Genomic DNA, 6,998 nt, shown 5'->3' with positions numbered 1-6,998 from the left:
CCAGGATATTATTGGAAAATGCAATCTACCTATAGATGCCCAATCCAAACAAGCTCTGATACCATGTTGAGACATACATGTAACCGTGGATGAGAACAATGCATACGAGAGAAGTGGTGGTGTCTAAAGGCATTGTTGCACTAAAGAAAAAATTATCTTCATGATTCAATAATGATAGATTGATCGAAGGGACCATTTATAAATAATTTGGATATGAACCAAACCAAACAACCATGAGACCATTTGTTGTAATTGTCCATAAAAGATGGATCTAAGAATCCGAGTCATTTGTTGTAATTGTCCATAAAAGATGGATCTAAGAATCCGAATGTGGATGTGGTCAATCCATATTAAGTCAACGGTCATCTCCCAAGAACAATTTGACTCCCTTGATTTGACAAGGTGAGGTTTACCAAGGATCCATGTTCCAACACAAACCTTATGTACAAATGAGGAAGATTCCTCCTTCCTTGAAACAAAAAGGATGTATTTTATGGTGACCAATGTTGGTGACAACAACTTGTCATGGCATAATGTTTGGGATATACACACTTCAACTCTTTGCAACATATGAGTTGTTTACAAATGGGTGATGATATTCCATAGATTGAAGCACCTATTAGTGTCTATGAAGGGTGCATGCTAGGGGAACACCATCAAGAGTCTCTTCCTAAGGACAAAATGAGGTGAGCCTTAGCCTATCGAGTTGGTTCAGAGTGACATTTGTGAGGTATGGCCACTTCTTCTCTTGGGGAGATAATCACTCACTCATCTTCATTGCTGATGCTTTTTCTTGCTTTCTTTGTATATACACCATTCAATCCAAAGATGAGGTTTTGGGAAATTCAAGGAATTTAGACATTGGTGGAAAATCAAAGAGAGTTTATACACCATTCAATTCATGGATGGGGTTTTTGGAAAATTAAACGGTTTTTTTCATTGGTGGAAAATCCAAGTGAGAAAAAGAGTAAGGATTAAATGCAAAGGAGAATATATCAATTATGATTTTCAAACATTTCTCATTGCTCTTGACATCTCTTGCTAGAGGATTATTCCCTATACCTCACACTAGACTGGAGTAGCTCATTGAAAGAATAGAGTTATTATAGAGATGGCTTGATGCATACTTCTTTTTATTTTTTATTTTTAAAAATTATTTTTAAAGTTTTTTGTAACTATTGGAATTGATAGACAGGGTGGTCTCATACTCACGTGATGTAGGGTCAATTTTGTCTATTACCACTGTAACCACTAGGTGCACCACACTTCCCTCTAACGTCGACATGTTTTAATCAAAGGATTGAATCAACAATCTCATAATAGTGTACATAAAATGTTTACATGCTTCACCAAGTGAGCTAAACAAGGCTTTTTTAATTGAAGGACATGGGGGGTGGCTTTGATCCACGTATGTATGCATAGGTCACGAGATCATTTAGTATAATCTTTCTAGGTGCAACCACACATTTGACCACTACCTCAAGGTGCCCCATAACTTTAGATTAAATTCTCATGAGAATTGAACATTGCACAATAACAATTTTTCTTTTCCCTTTTCCACCATTAAATCCAATCTCTTTAAATATACATATTTCACTGTAAATAAATAATAATATTTAAATTAAAAAAATAATAATATTTAAATTAAAAAAAATGGAAATAATTATGAGTATAACCCACATCATTAATCAAATTTACATGATCCAATTTGAAAAATTTTACGAAATATTTAAATTAGAAAAAAGATGGAAATAATTATGGGCGTAACCCACATCATTAATCAAATTTACATGATCCAATTTGAAAAATGTTACGGAGACAATAACCAACCATTTCACATTTTAAAGTTTTTGGTTATGGGTTCATATTATTGGAGCAAAGCAAAAGAAATAAGAGACTAACAATCACTAAAACATCCTAAATACAACAAAGTTTCCAATGCCTATCATCTATATACAACATCTTAATGAGATACAACATCAGCTATATCAAGAAGAGAAAATGATAGGATTTTCCTTCTGAGTGTATTTTTTTTAATATTAATAAAATATTAATATAATTTCTTATTATCAGGGTTATAAAATATTTTTTATATAAAAATTTATTAATTAATTTATGAAAAATGTGTATTATATATATTGTATTGAGAGGTAATCTCCAACTTAGTACGGTAGATATATAATATAATACAATGCACTATAAATATTTTATGTAGGTCAATTTAAAATAAAAAATTAATAATTATAATTATCAATATTTTATGTAGGTCAATTTAAAATAAAAAATTAATAATTATAATTATCAATAAAATATTTTGATTTAATCGAATTACATAAAACTAAAATAAAAATATAAAATCAATGATTATAATTATAACTAATTATGATTAATAATTAAAACAATTTAGATCTATCTCAATTATGAATCTACCAAGTATTAATCGATCAAATTTCTTGATATGCCAACCTCTTTTAGATTGAAAAGGAGATTTGATTGATCAAATCTCTTGATATACACTCTTTTAGACTGAAAAGAGATTTGTTTCCCTTAAATACTTGGTAGATCTAGAGGGGTAGACCCAGAGTTAAGATGGATCTAGACTGGTTTTAATTATGGATATAAACCGGTTTTAATTGTAGGCTTAGTCTAACTTATAGATAAAATAATCTTTTTCACAGAATGAGACCCTATAATTTCAAGCAAGATTATGTTTTTGTTGTCGTTTAAAATACATTTTTGTATGCATAAATAAATTAATTAGATTTTTTATTCAAATCTATAAATATATGCATCAAAATGAAATATTATTTAATTTCTTAATTTTATAATTTTGAATTCCATTCTACATTTTCCATAATTCAATATCTTTCATTAAATGTAATTAAAGTTATTGATCATAACTCAGTTATAAAATTTATTAATTATTAATCAACAAATATCAATTTAATTTAGTATTTAATAGACATATTTGAACTTTCCAAATTAAAATAGATCTAAGCTGATTTAATTATTAATTTTATTTTAGTTTATTTTTAATTTGATTTTTACTTCTATATAATTTAATGTTTTATTAATAATTATGATTAATAATTATTTTACTCTACTTTTATATAATTTAACTAAATCATAATGTCTTGTTAGACATGACCTCAATTCTGGGTCATTCTGGGTTGGAGTATGCCCTAAAAGTGCTTCTGCTTGGCTAAGAGCTCGTCTTCCACGGACTTAAGGAAACAAAACAGGTTAACAACCCAAAATCGAGGGGCAAGACCGAGAGGTATTTGGGGGAGTGAAATCTTGCCCCACCAATGGGGTTATTCCAACCATGTGATTTTCCTTGAATAACCGTGATGAGTCAGCCTGCATTTGCAGTTAGCAACCAGAGATGATTGTCCTCACCACTGATTTGACAACTAAATTATAATAAATTTGTGAAAAAAATATCTCCCTATTAAAAAAAACACCAAACCAAACCAAACCTAGCAAAACCCCGAACCCTAAACCTTAAAACATATCACAAAGCGAAACCCTAGACCATGTCACAAGGCAAATCCCCAAACCCTAGGACCATACCCTAAACCTAAAACTCTATATATCGAGTCATTCGATCCTCAGTATGCGTTTCTTGGCGTTGCATCTGAATCTCTCTTTGGGTAGTCGCATGGCTGTTTAGTTTTGCAGTGATTAAACATGTTTTGCAAAATTTGCAGAAGAATCCACTTGGCGCCGTAGCCTTGTCAGGCAGTGAGAAGGCTTCCCATCGTTCCAGCAAGAGGGCAAAGGTGCCTTGTTTCCCGTTGTTTCTTGACAGAAGATAGACTTTGGTCATACGGAGAAACCACCCTCGCGATTTCCTTTTTATTGATTACTCGACCAGAGTCCATCTCTGTCAGGAAACAAGGAGCAAGTAACAAACTCTTGGATGCGTACGAGCTTAAAACTGAAATGAATACGAGGGTATCTCCTAAGTTAATTCATGCCCTCCCTCAAGAGGATTGCCATGAATGTCTTGATCATATGCATGCTTCTGAACAGAGCTACGTGATACCAGGTACATTGCCTTTTGTTTCTAACACATTTAAAACGTTTATCATCTAATTAGATCGGAAGAATCCGAAAGAAAATTCAAGGTACTGCAGCAAGCTAGGATAATAGCAGCATTTTTAAAATTGTGAATGCTCCATTTCTGTTGTCTATCTCTTCGAAAGCCTAAAGTCAAAACTCACAAATTTTGAGGAAGCCTAATATTTAGGGAATTAGCAGTTAAAATAGGGTTATTTGGGGTTTAGATCGCTTGCAAAGCGGGCACATGGTAAGATGTAGTTTCACACAGTTTGTCAGGTGTAAGTCCTAGGCGAATTTAGCAGATTTGATCGATACAGGCATCTTAGCATAAAGTTCCGTGAGTTATTAGGCGTATCTTTTTATTATAATTTAGCTGGAAGGTGCCTCTTGCATGTGTTGACTGGAAATTCCAATAAAACAAAGGGTGAGCGCCTCTTATTCTATGCCACTTATAGGAGAGGATCTGCATATCTTGGATGAGGACGCCATAAAACAAAGGGTTAGTGCCTCTTTTGGACTGTATCATTCTATAACAGGGGATCTGCATATCTCGAGTTTTGAGAATCAGACAAATGTTTAAATTCTTGCATCGTCCGTTGAATCTACAAATCTCTTAACTATTTGTTAGGTCATGAAAGATGCACGCACTCCAATAGTAGAGTAGCCGGTTAACGGGGTAGGTTAAGCTTGATTTCAAGCATGTCCAGTTTTCAGTCATAGTAAAACTGTCATATTATGGGGGCAGATCTGCATACCTTAAAGTTGCTCCCACAAAACAAAGGGCTAGTGCCTCTGCATATCTTAAGTTGCCCCCACAAAACAAAGGGTTATTGATTCTTTTAGACTATCATTCTATGAGAGGGGATTTGCATAGCTTGAGTTAGGGTTATTGATTCTTTTAGGCTGTCATTCTATGGGAGGGGATTTGCATAGCTTGAGTTAGGGTTATTAATTCTTTTAGACTATCATTCTATGGGAGGGGAATTGCATAGCTTGAGTTTTGTTGCAAGCTGATATCTATAGTATTTACTAGTACCTAAATTAGGAATCAAAAAAGTATTTAAATCAGAATTTTAAAAATTGGTATGAGTTGACTCGTACTTGGTCAACTTGGCTGAGTTGGCCAATAGATCAATTCGGAGGGCTGGTTTTGTATAGTAGCGGTCTGAGTCCAAGGCATTACTCGACCGGCACAACTCAGCCAAGTCAGTTGGTGGATTGTGTGTCAAAAATTCCATCTAAAAAAACATCCTATGTTCTAGCCACCTAAATCTCTACGAGAAATCTATAAAAGGACCCTACCACTTGGCCAACACCTCTTTTATCAAGCATTTGTGAACATTTGAAGTTTTGGAGCAGTGTTCGGCCCTAGGTATGTTAAATCTTAACATTTAAATGATAATTCTGTACCGGTATTTTTATCTCATTCCTTTTTTACTGGTCTCAAGTAAGAACTTTTGCACATTAATGATTTAAGGTAGGGTTTGCAATGTTACATATTTGAATTTTATCATGGTTTCCAGAGTCAAAGACCCCTGCATGTATCTTTGCCGATCCTGTTGATGAGATGTATTGCAAATATTGCAATAAATGCATAAAGGTGAGGGTGGACTCATAGGTTGAAATAACACATGGCTAGTATAAAAGGCCAAGTTGCCCATCCATGACACCATTGGAGAAGATTGGACCGATTAGATTGGAATTGCAAATTTAGTTTGCAAAATTTTATAAAAACAAGGTTAGACAAAAGGAGATGCTTGCCCATCCATGGCACCATTGGAGAAGATTGGATAGATTAGATTGGAATTGCAAATTCAGTTTGTAAAATTTGTAAAAGACAAGGTTAGACAAAAGGAGATGCTTGTAACATCTTTTTTGCTGATATGTATTGTACTAAACATCTTTTTGATATATTTACTTTTCATGATATTCCTGTGAGCATATTATTATTCTAATGGTTTGGACTTTTTAAAATATATTTTTTTCATTAATTTTTTTTGTTTTGTTTTAAGTTATTTTGATTCTTAGCATGTCTAATTTTCGATCATAATAAGAGAATTCAGCTGGGCATTCAGCTCCTCTACGAAAATTAGTTCAGCTGAAGTTTACCTTCACATTTAATCTGCATTGTAAAAAACAATATTCTTTAACTCCAAAATTTCAGTGTAATAATAATAAAAAAAATGCACTTGGGTGTATTGCATTAGGATATATTTACCTTTCATGGTATATGCATGAGTAAACATATACATATTTTTACTTTAATTGTTTCTCATTTTTAAAATATATTTTTGTATTAAATTTTAAATATTTTAGTTTTTATTTATTTATTCTGAACATGTGAAGTTTTCAATTATAATAAAATAATTTAACTGGGCCTTTACCTATCAGAAATTAATTCAGTCAAATTTACTTTCACATTTAATTTTCATTGTAAAAAGTAATATTCTTTAACTGCAATAGCAATAATAAAATAAAAAATACACTTCAGAAATTAATTCAGTCAAAGTTACTTTCACATTTAGTCTTCATTGTAAAAAGTAATATTCTTTAACGGCAAAAGTAATAATAAAATTTAAAATACACTTGAGCTTATAACACGGGAAACTCAGAAGAACAAATCTAGTGACCAAGAAGCAAGATCATCATTTTGCATGCAATGAATGTTTCTGCAATGTGATATTAGGGTAGCACTATGTGATATGCTGCACAAAACTTTTTTTTTGGTGTGTAATGTCTCACGGTCAATGAGAACTTCATGTAAACTATGATTGTTGAGGACATATCACATGAAAACAAGTTTGCAAGTAATGTGTTGCATGCTTAAAGAAATTCAAAGGCCACAAGAAGTTGCATGCTTATGAAAGTTTGAGCCTATGCCATATTGCATAAAAAAGAATTAAATTATGGTTTGATTGAGTTGAGTGAAACAA

General features: G+C 32.5%; 1 long non-coding RNA gene across 1 annotated transcript; it reads left to right on the top strand.

The window, feature by feature from the left end:
• The first annotated feature begins 3,494 nt into the window (after positions 1 to 3,494).
• Positions 3,495 to 5,994, top strand: LOC149255290 (uncharacterized). Its single transcript, XR_016267221.1, has 2 exons — positions 3,495 to 4,051; positions 5,589 to 5,994. It is a non-coding gene; the product is annotated as an uncharacterized LOC149255290 (long non-coding RNA).
• Positions 5,995 to 6,998: the final 1,004 nt, after the last annotated feature.

The sequence above is a fragment of the Pinus tabuliformis genome, chromosome 7, assembly GCF_031772625.1.
Source record: "Pinus tabuliformis cultivar Carrire ecotype Pingquan chromosome 7, CPIR1, whole genome shotgun sequence".
Taxonomy (NCBI): Eukaryota; Viridiplantae; Streptophyta; class Pinopsida; order Pinales; family Pinaceae; genus Pinus; species Pinus tabuliformis.
This window is presented reverse-complemented; position numbering and strand designations above follow the sequence as displayed.